This window comes from Sitophilus oryzae, unplaced genomic scaffold (genome assembly GCF_002938485.1).
Source record: "Sitophilus oryzae breed Bouriz unplaced genomic scaffold, Soryzae_2.0 scaffold_829_pilon_pilon, whole genome shotgun sequence".
Taxonomy (NCBI): Eukaryota; Metazoa; Arthropoda; class Insecta; order Coleoptera; family Curculionidae; genus Sitophilus; species Sitophilus oryzae.
The window spans coordinates 189,158-207,099 of NW_022147449.1; the positions used below are offsets into that span (position 1 = coordinate 189,158).

At 32.8% G+C, this 17,942-nt stretch overlaps 1 protein-coding gene and 1 non-coding gene across 4 annotated transcripts in view; both read left to right on the forward strand.

Annotated features, from left to right (window-relative positions):
* Positions 1-17,942, forward strand: part of LOC115889681 (tyrosine-protein kinase-like otk) — a 205,535-nt gene that overhangs the window by 95,233 nt on the left and 92,360 nt on the right. The window lies entirely within an intron of this gene.
* On the forward strand, positions 9,581-9,652 carry Trnah-gug. The gene has a single exon. It is a non-coding gene; the product is annotated as a tRNA-His (tRNA).

The following is a 17,942-nucleotide window of genomic DNA, read 5'->3' on the forward strand; positions in this document are numbered from 1 at the left end:
TAATGGCGTTTATAACATGTTAGTGTAATCTGCATTGTCCTAAAAACATTTGCATGATGCTGGAAAGAATATGGCAGAACGTACCACGTTTTAGTCACGGTTGGCAAAACGCACCAGCGTTTAGTCTCAACCAATGAGAGCAGGGAAAATCACATTATGGACTATATAATGGTACATTTTGCTTAAATGCGGCCCGGGTGGATTTTTTGCGTATTTTTTCGCCTTACGTTTTGGTCAATTTTTTCCTATCGATTTGTTGTATGTGTGTTTAAAATCAGGAAACTACCCATAATGCAATGCAAACCAAAATGCAATGCAAATATAAATATGTATTGTTAATCCAAAAAAACGTTTTGGGGATAACGTCAGAATATTACCGTCACTTTTTTTCTGTTTCATTTCTATTTAATATTAAGGCTGGGACCCGGCTGGCAATCGCCACCATCGCCCTTTGTCACAATCATCACATCTAATAACAAACATATGTGCCCTAGATATATTATTATGATCAAGGATACTTTTGTTGTTACATGTGATGATTGTACTCCTGCAGCAATTTTTCCGGAATCTCAAGAAGCTACCTTTTTTCAACCCTATTTTCATGTTTTTTTTTTAATTTTCTGTAAAACAGTATGGAAATTTGGAAAAGTATAAACGGGATTGACCATTTTGGAACAAGCTAATTTTTTTATGAAGAATGCATTTTTCTCAAAATGCCAATAATTAAAAAAATTCCTCTTGTAGAGACAATCCGGGGACATACTGTTTGTAGGATAATCTTAACATTTCAAAATAAATTAAGACAATATAAAATATTTTACAGAATTTCTATTTCTATCAAAAACAGTTCTCGTCATTCCTAGCCACTTTTCCCATCGACGAATTCTCCCCCGCCCTTGACGGTAATAAAACCCAGTGGCGTACGTGCCCTAGACCCTTACGAGGGTGTCTGCCGCCCGAGTTTACGACTTTTGCCCCCCGACAATCCTCGGGTTTGCGAGCGCCCCCGCTGGCGTCAACCCCTTTTAATGGCGGTTTTGTGGAGTTTTGTAAAGTCCCTAGTCGTGCAGAGATGTCGAATTGTGATGGAAATTTTGCGTTGGGAACACTGGATAGGTCAACAAACTAATATTAGATAGACAGATATTTTTCTTTTAAATACATATCTATATCTAATATTATATAGGACTGAATAAGTGTCAACACACAAATATGAAATAAAAAGATTGTTAATTTTGACATATCATGAATAAAGGCGGGTTTTCCTGCGTCCGATATCCTATGATACGATGATGCGATACTAATTTTATTAGTTGAATTTAAAAACTTTGATTGGGTTAAACAAATCCGTAATTTTTAAATTTGTTGCATTCTCATGCCTCCGTTTAATGGATAATATGAATCGCTTGTGATTGGCCAAAAATATTTGACAATGACAATACAAATATTCCAATTAATGCCGCTTAATGGCCCAGCAGCTGATGCGGCTTATATAAAATTCTTCTTCTTCTTCAATTCCAATTCCTTCTTCTTCTTCTTCAATTCCAATTCCAATTGAAGGGGTGGCAGCAATAACCAGGCAGCTCCATTATAATAAATTTGTGGGAAATCGAAAAAGAGCTGCTCAGTTCTTGCAGCAAACCCAGAGCAAGGCAGCTCCAGCTAACGTCGCCATTTATGTACTGTTATATGGAGAGAACTGATTGTTGCAGGAAAGACCGGCCAATTTTAAAAAACCTTATTTTCGAAAAAAAGTGGAGCTGCCTGGTTATTGCAGCCATCCCTTCAATTGTCATTTATTGTTTTGATTTTCATAACGGTTTCCGTGAGTTTTACTTACTCTCTAAAATTGTAAAATTATATATAAAATTTAAACGGAATAACCACTCACTCCTATCAATAAGATCCGGGTATTACTGTAGAATAAATAGCTTATAATAAAAATATATAAAAATATATGTAACACGTATGAAGGGCAGAGATAAAGAGAATCATATCATATGCCAAGCTAGAACAGTATACGGTTTTATATTAACTCTAATTTTTTTGAAGTTTTGAATTTCATTGAAGTTTTTGAAACCATTCATAAAAAAATTATATCCTTCAAATCCTTCAATTTAATAGCTGTTAGTAAGAAGTTTCACTTCAAATATGCGCACATAGTGCACACACAATTTTTTATGTTTACAAAAAAATAGTCTTTAAGTTTTCCAATTCAGTGAGGATAATCCGACAATTTTGCAGGTATGCACCCTCTTAACAGACTTTACTTAAAACTAATAAAAGTAATGCCTGTGCAATTTTTATTATTCATACCCAACCTGAAAGGTTCTCTTGGGATATTAGTTTGCATTTTTTTATTGGCAATTTTTAAATATATTTTCTGTGCTAACCTTTAGCAGGTAGTTTATTAGTTTGTTGCCCCTTCCTTTACGACTGGACGAAAAACGCCGTAAAAGAAACTAAAAATATCTTAAGCGGCACAGCACAGCTTAATTGCTTTTCATATCTCCAGAGAAATAAAGAAGAGACAGCAATAATTTAGTTTTTCTTCTTTAATGATCGTAATTTACTTACCGAGGTGGAAGAAAATAACTTATTTTGATAGAGAAGAAATATGTGCTATATTTAGGGAGGAAAGAAGTGGTTTTCGTAACGATAGATTTAATGAGCAAGTATTGATTAAAGGACCATATTATATCGATACTCTTATTACTTATACTATATTTAGACTATACAAGGTGGTCTGAAATGTATTCCGGAAGCTTCGGCAGCATATTCTGCAGATAAAAAAAAATATGAAAGTTCGTATAAATGTATGTCCCAAGATGCTTACTTTCGGAGGTACTGGGTGTAAAAGTTTCATTTTTATTTCGATTTTTTCCAAATAATTTCTGAAGTAATTCGGATGAAAATTGGTGTCTCGGAGTTTTTTGAAATGAGAAATTTGATTTTAACGTCAATATTACTCCTACTTGTAGAGAGCGCTACCTACATATTTTTTAACTGGTTTGAAGAGTAATAACTTTTCGTCCGTCCCCTGAATAAAACTACTGAGTAAAAAAATATACATTTATGTTGTTTTTTACATAAGAAAGGTCTCTTGGTAAAAATCGCTACGAGTAATTGTTCTCGAGATATTTGGAATCAAAATTATCAATACCTGTCATCATTGACATATATTAAATATGTTGACTAAATACCGTATGATCGAAAAAAAAATGGCGTCCAGTTGGCTTGGAAATGACGATCGATGACATTTCCCATATAATTTTACATATAAAATGACAGCGATTTTCATTTCATAGCCATCGCTGACGCCTTTTTTATTCGATCATACGGTAGTTATTATACAGAAATCATAAATTTGAAATTTTTTTGTGCCAAAAGTTCAATAAAAACTATCTTATCACCATTTTGTCGAAGAAAAATTTATGATTAATTTAATAATCAAATAACTGTCTATTCAACATGTTTATTTTATATCAATAATGAGATGTATTGACTATTTCAATTTTAAATATCTTGAGTAGCGATTTTTACCAAGAGACATTTTTTACGTAAAAAATCATGGAAATGTACATTTTTTCACCCAGTAGTTTTATACAGGTACGGACGAAAAGTTGAGTACTTTTCAAAACAATTAACGTAAAAACACATGTAGGTGGTGCCCCCTACAAATAGGAGTCATATTGACATCAAAATTAAATTTTTCATGTCAAAAAATTCCCAGACACCAATTTTTATCCAAATATTGGTATTACTTCAGAAATTATTTGGAAAAAATCGAAATAAAAATGAAACTTCTAAACCCTGTATCTCGAAACGAAACTAAGCATTTAGGACATACATTTAAACGAACTTTTTTACTTATTTTTATTTGCAGAATATGCTCCCGAAGTTTCCGGAATACAGTTCGGACCACCCTGTATATTAGGAATAAGTAAAGACACTTGAAATAGATATACAATGTCATTTGTTGGACAAAAATGACCACAACGCAGTGGGCGGCCAATAAATCGTTAGAATAAGGAAAAGTTCAGCAGGACAGAGGTAGGGTGAAATTATTCGTAACAGAACACCCCCCAAAATTTACGGCAGACTTGATAAGCAAAGAAAAGCTTGAAAATTGTCAAACGGTAGTGGGTTTCCCAACAGGGCATTGCTTAATATAATAAGCTCATTAGGTATTTAAAGCTGATGAGATTGACAGACGAAGTTATGGACAGATTCTGTCATTCAAAAAAACGACAGAACACATTCTACGTCAGTGCAATAGCCTGGTAAATTGCGGTTCTTTGTACTAGGCAATGATAAGCTGTAGTAGAGCTATATGGAAGGTTCAGTATTCATGTTATTAGGCTTTGTGAAAAGGATACGAGTGGGGATATAATCTAGAGATATTAGAATTATTATAAAAAATGAGACCTAAAGTCTTATGTAAATAATATTTTCTTGCCTTTAGCTGTGTATTTTTTCTAATTTCGAAAAATCGAAAGTAGAGGAAAAAAAAGTAAAAAGAAAATTGTTTTGCTTGTCGTAAAGGGGGGAACCAAACTCCACTCCCACAACCCGTTTCTGGGCCTACCCTTCATCAGGTGGGCTGTCCAGGGGCTGGTTCTCACAGATACGGCAAGCAAAACTTTTTCAATATCAACAGACGATGTCGTAAAGTGTCGGTTAAGTTCACCCCCTTTACGACAAGCAAAACAATTTTCTTTTTCCTTTTTATTTTTTTTTCTCTACTTTCGATTTTTCGAAATTAGAAAAAAAAACACAGCTAAAGGCAAGAAAATATTATTTATTAATATACACTAAAGCTGTAAGAATTTTGTTCATTTCATTTCATATAAGTATTGATATATTTTCAAAATCAATATGCCAAAATATGCAAGAATTTAATAGATTTTTCTCGATTTTATGTCAATTCGTCTAAGTTACATGAACATACAGGGTCCGGCAATAGTGTGTCGGGCATCTGTAGCTCCTAGAATAAAAAATTTGGAAGTTTTGTTTAAGTGCATACCTAAAGTGTGTACCAAGATATATTTCAGGAAAATATTTCAACTTCTATAGGGTGGCTCAAAAAGTGTGAGTGGATCTGGATGATTTTTTTTAAATGAAACGCCCTGTATATTATTGCATTTTTGGCTTCCTTTCTGATCACTTTACATAATCCTAAAATATGAGTAAATATATTTCGATAGTTTCAGAGATATTAAAAAATAAATTAAAAGTATATATTTTTCAACCCTTCTTAAAAAAATTATTAAAAATGCAAGAACTGTTCTGAAATTAAAACTATATTAGGTATTTACTTTAGAGTTAAAAAACTGAGAGTTAAAAAATGAACATTTTTTGTATTTAAAGTATTTCAAAAATTTTTTAATAGTTTTGCAGATACACGCAGTATTATTTCATATGGCGCATTCAATGGTAAAATACGAGAGAAATATTATTGGCTTTGATAAAAATTTATTGTGGAAAATGCCATATGAAATATAAAACCGCGAATATCTGCGAAACCGTTAAAAATTTTGAAATACTCTAAATACAAAAAATGTTTATTTTTTAATTCTCCATCTATTGAAAAAATAATATACAGGGTGTTCCATTTAAAAAAACCAAGAAAAATTATTTTATATTTTAGAAAGTTTGGCGTAGAATTTTAAACATCCTGTATGATTTACGATTTCCATAATTATAGCAAAGTAAGTACAGACCATCTAAAGTAAATACCTAATATAGTTTTGATTTCAGGACAGTTCTTGTATTTTTAATAATTTTTTAAGAAGGGCTGAAAAATATATATTTTTGATTTATTTTTTAATATCTCTGAAACTATCGAAATATATTTATTCATATCTTAGGGTTTTGTAAAGTGATCTGAAAGGAAGCCAAAATGCAATAATATACAGGGTGTTCCATTTAAAAAAAAATCATCCAGGTCCACTCACACTTTTTTGAGCCACCTTATAGAAGTTAAAATATTTTCCTGAAATACATCCTGGTACATACTTTAGGTTTGCACTTAAACAAAATTCTCAAGTTTTTTATTCTAGGAGCTACAGATGCCCGACGCACTATTGCCGGGCCATGTATATAATCGTTTGTCTGTCACAGATTCTGGTGAGTTGTCCCGGTTCCTGGAATTTCATTGTACTATCCCGGAAAAAGTGAATTAAATATAAAAACAAATGTTATAAAGTTGACAAAGTGTAAAAATACACACTTATCACATTTTTCTATTACAGGGTGTTTCAAAAAACATGTGCCATCTCTCGTGGGGAGATTTCTTACGTAGAAGTAAGATTTATTTTTCATATCAACATAGGTCCTATTTTGCTTTGTTCCGTAGCTACAAGGGGTTAAAGTCTTCATTTCTTGCGATTTATTATAATTTTCTTTTGTGTGCTTTTAGTGATTCGAATCACATTTTGAGAGTAAAAGTTACTATAAGTGCTACATATTTTAATGCTAAAAAAATAACTACAGATTTATCATCTTTTGATAGCAAAATTACATAGAACGTTTAATGCTAATTAAAAGTTGTATCTTGGTATTTTGTCGATTTCGATCTCCTTAATGAGATAAACGCAAATTTATCAATCACAATTAATGAAATTATGTTCTAATGACTATGTTCCAATCTCCTGATGTTGTAACGTTTTTAGTTCGTTACATGTCTTTTTTATATATGATATATGATGTCTGGCGTATGTTCACCCGATTCCGTATCGTTCAGACCGGATAATTTGTTTGAGGCGCTTGGCGTAGTTCTAACGTTCTCAAGTCGACAATCCTGTGCTGCTCTGTGGGCATTTATTTTCAAGGTTTCGCTCTCCGCGCTTAACTTCACTTTTTACCTTCAGAGCCCTGTTTAGAGAAATTGCAATTATTTAAATCTTGCTGTATAATTTGAATCAGCTGCTATTTCAAAGCAACAGGTAAAGATGAGATATTATCTTTATTAGATTCGTTATTATTATTGAATATTTTTAGGGTAGAGTTTTGGATTGGCCCACCTCAACTCGTATTTGGTGTTTGCTGACACGTTGGTTTTCTTTTGTCCTCCAGAATGTTAAATGGAAGAAAGGACAGTTCTTTTGTTTATTATTGAGTCCTCGGAAGTGTTTCGAGGTAGGTTTATTTTGTTTATTAGACCTTGTTTGGTTTTAAACAAGGGTTTCGTGTTTTTAGGGTCCAAGGTATGAGCAGGTGTCCCATATAGATGTATTGATTCCAAGGTTATGGTCCATGTTACGGACATTATCTTATGGTTGGATGTCCAAGGTACGGACAGTATCCAATGTACGGGCATTATCCAAGGTCCTAGTAGTGTTCCAAGGTATGGGTAGTGTTCCCATGTACAGATGTCCTATGGACGAGTGTCCACTGTGTGCATGGTTTATCCTATGTACAGAGTGCCCCAGCGTGGATGTGGCGTACGCTCCATGCTGCATCGTTCCTGTTTTTAAGCCCATTCGATAGTTACAGCTGTACTAGTTCATGGTGTCCTCATCCTAGCCCCTTTTGTTGCATTGGCCGAGAGACAGTACAGAAATACGAGTCCCACCTCACGCTGTTACTGTTTGAAGCAGGATTGCCTTAAGAACGAACAGCTAAGTTTAGATTTAAGTTCTGGTTTTTATGTTTTTCATTTTTAGTCTTAAAACAATAACATACATCTTGAATAATTAATATCGTACTAGTGGTTAAATTACTTATATCCGATTGGTATTTTAAATATGATTTAGATCTTAGTTTCTTTGCGAACATTACGTTTTGTAATAGTATTACTTTCTGTATATATTCCTGCGTCATTTTAACAAATGAATAACCGAACCGATTCTAGAATCTACGCCTTGAAACATCTCAGATTTAATATCGTATAAAATTTAACAAATTAATTAAAGTATTGCTACCTTTTATACATTTTCTATGGCCTAATCTATATTGTATTTTTCTATAGTCTTTTTCATTAAACATATTTAGTACTATTTTTAACATTACTTTCTTCGACATATAACCACTATAGTTGCTAGAATTCTACAATGTTATTTACCATATGTTTACCATCAAAGAACATCATGAATAAATATAGTCATTAGTTTTAAGTAATATACAACTGTGTTTTCTTTCTCTGTACATGCCTGGCGCCCAATAACAATTTTTTTGTTTATTGTTATTAATTAGTTTTTTTTCCAGTGAAATGCCTTATCCACGACTGCCCTCCGATGAAAAGCTGCCGTTCGCAGTGATAGTTGTTTAAAAAAACACTATAATGTGCATTCCTGACTGCCGTTTTTAAAGTGTCATCCTGAAGGTTGTCGCCCACTAGAACGCGGCGCGACGCGGCGCGGCGCCATGTGGAAATTTCTTCTGTCTGCTTGCCATGTATTTAAATGGACCAACGCACATTAGAGCGCGCAGCCCAGAAACGAGCCGCGGGATTTCCGTCAAGAAGTCGGAAGACTTCTCTAGCAACTTTTTTCCGTCTCCCGCGTTTCGGCGCGTTGCAGTGTGCGTACTCACAAGGGAAATAATTTTGCATTCCAGAGTTTTCAGTTGGCTTTTTGACTAGGAACTAGTGATATGTATCAATGGCAGAATTGTATTTTTAAAGGTAAATTAGGCAAATCGATTTTCATAAAGGAATATGATATTTTTTTTTAGTCTTCCCTCACTAGAGACAGATGGACGAAATGCCTTTCTATCAAAGATTTAATATAATTGAGGGGTGTAGAGGCAAAACTGGCAATCTCCACTTTTTAACAAAAGTGACAATCTCCAATTTTTAAATTCTAATTACCTAAATATATAAAAAAAGATCAGGGTTTTTTTGACCACATAACTAATATACACATCAGAATAAATAAGAATTATCAAAATATTAGTAATTTGTCTCTTCTTGAAAAATATGACAGTAGATATACCTGGTGTTTTTTTCTTCTAAAACCCTCAATTGAGGAGGCAAATGTTTCTTTATATTTTGTAATACTGAAAAATTATTTTGTCTTTTATTAAATCTGAAAAAGATGGTAAAATTCTCCAAACTTCTTTCTTTTTTTGTTAATCGTATGAGTCCAAACTTTTCCTCACCCCCTCTTCCTCTTCCTCTGTTAGAAGAGCACAAAAAATACGCTTTCGTCCGTACTTGAACTCATTGCTTTAAAAACTAAACTACCGTAAGTAAAAAACACTTCGACTATAACTAAATAGCGTTGCCGCTGATTTTTTTTAAATTCGTAAATGAAAATATCACATTTCAGTATTATTTAACATCATGGACCGTTGAAAAGTTTATCTATTTAATCAAATTTCCTTGATTATATCCCACCGAGCTTTACGGTTTATAGTTTATCTTTCATTTTATGGGATCAATACCGTGTACAAAGGTACTGTTTTATGGTTTATGCTTATCTAAGAGTACCCGCCTATTACAATCGATTGAAACAACGGTTCCTTTCATTTTTCTATCGCCCGCGGGTGGCTTTGCCTACCTTCATAACTGGAGCGTGATAAATTGATCGAGATTAGAAAAACCAATGGTTGTAAATTGGTTTTCATGTCTCCGATAGCCGTGATCGTCTAGTGGTTAGGACCCTACGTTGTGGCCGTAGTAACCCAGGTTCGAATCCTGGTCACGGCAGTGTCAAACACTGTCACGGTGGAGGCTTAATTTTTTTTTATTTTGCTTTTTTTAAGTCTACAAAATTTGTTCATAATGTTAAACGCATAACTATCTTTGATTAATAAAAATGTGAAATGTCTATACTTTTGTGTCGGGTTAATTTCTTGACAAAAACCCGAAAAAAAATATACAGTAAGTTTTTTAGTCTAAGCCTCATTAGGTGGCATCAGATTTTATTTGTTAGATTTTTATTTCCGTTTCAGTGGCGAAATATTCAGGATTTTTTTCAAGAAATATCTTTGATTAGGTTTGAATAGGTTTTTATCAGGGTTGGCATGATTTAAATCAAACGATTTAAATCATGATTTAAATCGTGATTTAAATCAAGTGATTTTTTCAATTTTAATCATGTGATTTAAATCAAAAAGAAATAATTTTATTGAAACTTTATAATAAATCAAAAAATAACTGTAAAAGTTATAAAAATGTGTCATAGAAAACTAGAAAAGATATTTCTATAACATACATATATAACAGATAATAAATTGAAAAATAATTGGAAATGTTATAAAACTATATAAAAATATCTATTCATCAAAATTTAAATGTTGGACCGATTTTTGAAGTAATTTCGTGTGAATCCATTAGACCGCTAAACGTAGGGATTTATTTTAAAATGTATATATAAGTGACAAAAATTCGCTGTTCGAATACATATCATCCGCAAAGTCTAGTGCAGAACTAGGTTCTTCTGATATAGAGACTATATCTTCATTCCCGGGATTCTGTAATCGTTGTCAGAAAATGTGTTGTTTTATTTTTGTTTTTGAAACGGTTGTATGTTTCCAGATTCCTACCGACATTTTGATCTGCAGTAAGTACTTTACACTTTAACATTAGATAATACATACTAATTTCATTCCCGACTTAAGACTATTTCCGAATTTCCGTGTATTGTTTTATCAGGAGTAAAAATTATACTTTTTTTGACGATACTGTACCTTTGAAGGACCATTGTAAAGGTATTCCGACGTTACAGGGATGCACAAAAAGTACATTTTTACTACAAATAGAACATACTATTTCTTTTAAAACATTACAAATATTTTTTAATCAATTTCAAACATTGCAAATAAAAGGAACAGTAATCGAGCAACAATTTATACACTCGTTTAATTTGACACTTAATATTATTAACCCTTAACTGGTCCGGTAATAGATATGTATCATAAACGGTCCGGCGTAGTCTGTGGGACTACGCCTTCTAAAAAGTTAAAAAACACACAAAAACTAAAAAATAACAAATTTTTATTTCATTATATATTATATTATGTATTATTAAACTAATCTAGACAAAAATGGGTTCAATTAATATAAACTTTCAGAAAATATAGTACAAAATAAAATAGCATACATATAAATTTGGAAAAAAAAAAACAATATAGGTTTTTACTAAGCTCTAAAAATAAAACCAAATTACTAACAGTCATTACAATATAGAAATAAGTATTTAATACTATTATATAAAAAAATAAGTTATAAAACTGGAGTTAAAGGAAAAGTTTTTAGTTACAGCATGAGGCAAATTTCATTGTTTTTCTGAACATGTTTTACACAATGGATTCGTACATTCTAGACATAAAAAATAATTAACTAGGACATAACATTGTCTTTGACTACGATAAGAACTCTAGGATAAAAATATCTCCGTGGGCGTCTTCTGGTTGTACAGGAATTGCAAGTATTCTACCAATTGTAAAGCATATTTCTCGTGGAATATTTGACATTGCCAAACGCATTTGTCTGGCAGATTGTCATATTGTCACTGTCACAGGCCTCATCATATCATTTTAATAGAGTTTCCTCATAACTAGAGTCCCCTAAAGGCACTCATTTAGGAGACCCAGTTATATTTTACAAAAATTTGTCACACATAAAATTTTACACAAACGGTCCGGCGTCGTCTGTGAGACTACGGTTTCAGTAACTTCTTCCAGAACTTCTAAAATACTAATCCAGTTTGGGCACAAATATGGCTATCAGTTGTTGACCTAGAGGGGTAGGATTAGCTAGAACACCAATCATGTGTTAATTATTTGGCGTAGTCTGTCAGACGACGGCGGACCAGTTAAGGGTTAAACAATATATTTTTGTACTTTTGTGCTTAGGCGTAAAAGTGCTTTACTTTTATGCCTAGGCGTTAAAATGACAAAAGTTAATATTTTTGAGATGTTTGAAAGAAAATCATTTTGATCTGAAGCGAGCGACTTTTTTTGCGGAATATATTGGTGACCGATGTGGAAAAAGGACAAACGCGCAGTAGAATTGTTAATGTTACCGGTATCGGGCAGAGTTATAAAGATTTAGCCATTTAGGATAGGACTTTAATTGGAAATAAGTCCTAGGTCATTTGGAAATCCCATTTAAATATTGTTTTGAATTAAAATCAAAAAAATCTGATTTAAATAAAAAAAATCATGATTTTTTCCAACCCTGGGTTTTATTAAGTGATAATGATAGCATTTGTCAAATCTATCATATATATTTCTAAATAGTGATGAGCGACTGGTCTTGATCTTGCGGTCTTGGTCTTGGTATTGCACAAAAAGCAAAGGAAAGACCAATACTAGCTTTACATCTGCAAGACTTATGGAAAACGAAGACCCAACATGCACGACTCTTGCAGTCTTACATTTTTTTACGTTTTTTATTTAACATCTTATTATTCATAGATAATATTAAAAAAATAACAAAATTTTTATTTACTTCCCCTTTCCCTTCATAGTTTATTAAATAAAATTAATAATATACCGGGTGCGTCTCAAAAGTGGCTCATCAAACTTTTTTATTTTTTCAGATAAAAAACAAAATTTGATATGTTAGTATATGACATAAATTAGGATTGATTGACGTACTCAGTTGTTTTCAGTCACTTCCTGTTTCACTGGAAATGACTACAACTTTTAATTTTTAAATCGCACCCTCGGTATTTTTTTTTACTTTATTCGATATAAAATGACACTCTGAATCGAATGACATATCATATGTCAACTTTTGACATATTCGCTCAAAAACAAATTGTATTTTAAATTTCAATCTAGACTGCCATGGTTGTGTTAAAAACACTAATTTAGTTTTAATTAAGGAACCTTGGAAAAATAGATTTGATTGTCTAATGTTTTTAGTGTCTTGTCCTGGCCGGTTAAAAGATGCCCAATTCGTATTTTTAATCATATCTCAACTTTTTCAAATGGAACAAGGGTGGCTCATTAGTATTTTAGGAAAAAAACATTTTTTTACGAATAATTTGATACCACACACTTGATATTTCGAGTCAAATTGTCGTTATGAACCGCATGTTACAATTTCAAATAAACCATATATGCGAAAATGTCAAAAGTTGACATATGATATGTCATTCTATTCGGAGTGTCATTTTCTACCGAATAAAGTAAAAAATACCCAGGGTGAGGGTTAAAATGATTGCTTTAATTTATTGCAAGTCTCCTGACTTTTACATACGATTTTAATGGAATAAATGCTGATTAAATATATATTGAAATATAAAAAAAATTATCAGACATATATTGATTTTTTAGTTTTATTTGGATTAAATTACTTGAAAACTATCTATTTACAGATCTTCTATCTCGTAGAAAGTGCATCTAGTAAAAACCTATTAAAAAAGTGGACTTGCAAGAGTGCCGCAAGACCAAGACCAGTTATTAGACTGCAAGACCAAGACCAAGAGAGTCTTGGCCTTGCATATGCTCTTCACTATTCTAAATTATTTTTTCCCTAGAAAGTAATAGAAATTTCGATAACGAAAATCAGTTACAGAATCTAATATGTTAAAAATATATGTATAATACAGTAAAAATATAATATGTATGTATTCCTAATTGTTATAATATTTCTGGGTTTTAATATACATAAATACTATATTTCTTCAAAAAAGTCTTATGGGTATTTCCATTATCTACTTACACTTATTCTACAAAATAAAATAGTTGTTTTTTGTAAACACTGCTGCGTTAATCCAAGGGTGACAAACTTGTCAGCTGTTATAAAAAAACATAGTTAATACTATATTATTCTACTAATTTTAATAAATATTCTTTATACATATTATTATATTTATTTAGATTGGAGTTTAATCTTTTTCTTCTTTTTATAATGGATCTTCAAACATTCAAACTCAATAATGAAGTTTCTGGAGTTTTTTTTACAAACTGCTTATTTTTAAATTTTCATTCTTTATACATTTTTTAGTTGTTTTCTCTAAAATTGTTGGAGAAGACAACATATTCAGAGCGCAATTTTTCTTGTCTAACGAACAAAAGATCTTTTCGCATCTTAAGAGGCAATCATCTCTTAAAGAAAATGAAAAAAGAACTATTAAAAACTCGCAAAACCAAAAACAGCCTGTTGTAGTTTTAATGAAAGTTTTTATTTCATATGCTTTTTCAACTTTAATATTAAATTTAAAATAACTGGTGTGATATACTATAAAACAATATATTTTTTTTCTACTTTCATAATGAGGTAGATGTAAAATATTTAATCTGATACCTAATTATAATATTCTAATAGTATAATAGGAGACTAACATATGCTCATGGATATTCTGTAATCTGAGATATGCAACTTAAGAAGCTAGACTTAATAATGGCTTGGGGAAAAATATATGATACTTGTGCTTGGAAGAAGTTTATAATGACTATGGCTAGACATAAAGCTTTATTCACGAATGTTAATAACAACTTATAAAATTTAATGATACTTATTTAAGATTCTACTGTTTTCATTTTGCATATTTATGGATTTTTTATATAAAGGCGACGAGTTCGGGGAAGATTTTAACAAATGACATCCAAAAAGTGACAGAATGACAGAAAATACAAGTCACAGTCGTGGATCTTCTCGTTGAATAGACTAATATAGGATATTTTTGGAACAGCTTTGTCTGCATTTAGAGACTTGTGTAAAAAGTAAAAATTAAGGCTTCCAGTATAATATACACAGTGTCCCATATAAGAATGCACACTACAAGGGTCTTGTAAACCAGAAGAGATATCAAAATTATTTAATTAGAGGGAAGGTGCTCTTTGCTAAATCCTAAAACCGTCGAAAACTAAAAATATTGATTATTCTCGAAGATATTTATGACCGTACACTGGATGTTCACTGCTGTAGTTAGACCAATCATTACCTATGAAGCACTAGTATGGTGCGAAACGGTACTTAAAGAGAAAAATAGAAAAAGCATCACAAAAGTACAGCGATAGGTACAACTGGAACAAGAAACAACATAGCGCAAGCTGCGCTAGAAGTAATTCTGGACTTACAATCAATCGACAGGCCCGTGAATGTGATCCACCATCCATCCAATACAATACTCACTGGATCATCCAATGTCATCCAGTGATAGGAAAAAGCATGGCGAACACGAGTTATCATCTGCGAGACCAGAAAACGGACTATAATATGCTCACCAAACGTGATTCTGGAGAAAAGATAAGGATTCGCATCTCAACAAGAGAAGAATGGGAAAGCAACCTAGTAATGAACACTTAAGAGATAACAGTCTACACAGATGCTTTTGTGACTTCCGAGGCACAAGTATAGGCATCTTCTCAGAGGAACTGGACATCCCACGATTTTTAAGGCTATCCGATGGCTGTAATGTTCTACGAGCATATAGAGGTTTACGCAATAAAGGAAGCAGCCAGTTTTATATGAGGAAAAATCGCTGATAGACCAATGGGAGATATCGTGATATACTCTGACAGCTTGGGATTTTTAAGAAGCATCACCATGCAATCAGTGAGATTGAAAATTGTTATGGACTGCCGAGAAGCACTGACCTGGCTGTGTCAAGGCGGGACCACTTTCTGCTGAGTGCAAGGCCACAGTAATGTGATGGGCAACCAAGAAGCAGGCAGAGACCATGTCCAGTGTCAACATAGTGAAAACTATAAGAAACTATACACAACTAAAACTATAGGAACTACCATCAAGGCCAAGCAGCAAGAGACATGGCAACACCGTGAGTACTAACCTAACCTAACAGCTCGAAGACTGTGGCCAGTAGAAGATAGCAAAAAGGCAAAACAACTACTAGAGCACAAAAAGAACCTAGTACTAGTACCTAGAACCTAGTAACTACCCCACGGGGGGGGGGGAGATTTTCAACGACGACTTCTGCAGAGAATGCGGAGACGAAAAAGAAACCACAGAGTGTTGTTCTCTGTGCCACTGTGCGGCACTAGAAAATCGATGCTTTAAAACTTTACGGCACCTTTTTGGAGGGACTAGAAGAAGCAGCAACCAACATCAGCGACATCGGGAACTTTGCAAAGAGCATCAACTACATTCTAAAAGAAATAAAAACGCTTTTACGCAGGACTTACTTTTGCACTGGACGCGTGTTTCACTAACCGCTGAGTGAGCTTTAATCATCTACCGATGATGTTAACATCATCAACAAGTAGTGTTTTGGTGTATTGTGGTGAAATAGTGTTTTATCTTGGTATTGTAACACCAAAGGTTTCAAACCCCAACTGTAATTATTAACAATGTAACAAAATTCTTTATCACTTTTCAATTTTGCCAAAAAATTGAAAATCCGTAGATACACGGATAAATTCGTAGGATTGGAACGGCTGGTTTCTAGACAAGCCAAAAATAATTGCTCTACCTGTCACTAATAATTTTTTTTCTGGACACGATATTATTTTTTTATTACGTATTCTTATAAAATAGAATTGTCAAAGTTGATCGTAAAACGTCGAAAAATAAAACTGAGAGAATCGTGATCACTCAGTTTCCGACATCGGACATCTGTATCTGCGAATCGTGCCTTTTATTTATTATTTTCTATTACCGAGGTTTTTCTTCCTTTCGTAGCATCTCACGCCCCGCACACAATTCTGCCTCAAAACTTTTTCGTTCTAGTTTTTCGAAGAGAATCTCATTATTCCGATAAGTTAATTTGTCAGAAGCTCATCGGTGGTAATTTGCCAAGGAAGAAAAAAAGTAAAAGAGGAAAGCGAAACTCTTTTTTTTCTTTTATAGATACAAAATAGTTATTCATGTGTGATTGTCCCTAGATTAAGAACATGAAAAGTATAATAATTGAACAACATTTGACTAGTAAGTAATCCTAGACAAATAATAAAAACAAACAAAATTTTACGGTATACTAAATGAAGATATGCAAGATATACCACTAGAACACAGACGAAGAAAAATGCCAGTGTTTACAATTGTCTATTAAAAAAGGTTATTACCGAAGATCTTATATGACACTACTTAACAAATTTCAAAATTTTTAAATTATCTGGGGTCTTACTCTGTAATTATTATTTCTTACTATTAACTTAATAAAAATATATAAATAAAACTTTTCCATCACATCACAGTTTCTAGATAAGGTGGCAGGTCAAAAATCACAATTTTTCTGGAAACTAAAGTACCTACTTCTTATCTTCACTAATGTTTTGACTAGAAAGGCAAAGTTTTTTTTTGTCTGACTGGCTTTTCTCTTATACTGAGATGGAGAGGTAGCTCTGACGAGGCTCCAACAGTTATCGGCTGGCATATTAGGTTCCCATCTTCTCTGGTAACGCCTCTCAATTGTGGCAATATCTTGATGAAAACGTTCTCCTTGTTCATCGCTAACTGAGCCCATATTTTCGGGGAAAAAACTCAAATGGGAATGAAGGAAATGCAGTGTTAAAGACATATTGCATCCCATTTTATAGTAGCTGTTTATTTTGTCACGAAAGTCGGCGATTTGTTGTTACCAAGAAAGTTTTTTACCACATCTATAAAAGCGTTCCATGCTTCTTTTTCAGTTGGGTTAAGAGTAGATGTGAAAGATGAATCTTCAATTAGCTTTTTAATGTCCGGACCACAAATACGCCTTCTTTGATTTTGGCTTCGCTAAGCTTCGAAAACTTTTGTTTGAGAAATTGAAAAGCAGGACCGTCTTTGTTTAAGCGTTTTACAATTTTTTTTATGAGACCCAATTTAATATGTAGTGGTGGCAAAACTAGATGTGATATGAAATTAAAATTGCTTACAAATATTTTTATTTACCGACCTGATTATGAAACAATATAAGCCGATTCAGATAATTTTTTAGTGTTGAGTAGTGTGATTTGGGAACCGTATGATCGAAAAAAAAACGGCGGCCAGTTGGTTTCGAAACGACGATCGATGACATTATCTATATAACTGCAACCTTTCGTGCCATGAAGTTTGGCACGACTGATGTCGGAGATGGAGAACTAACCTCTGTAAA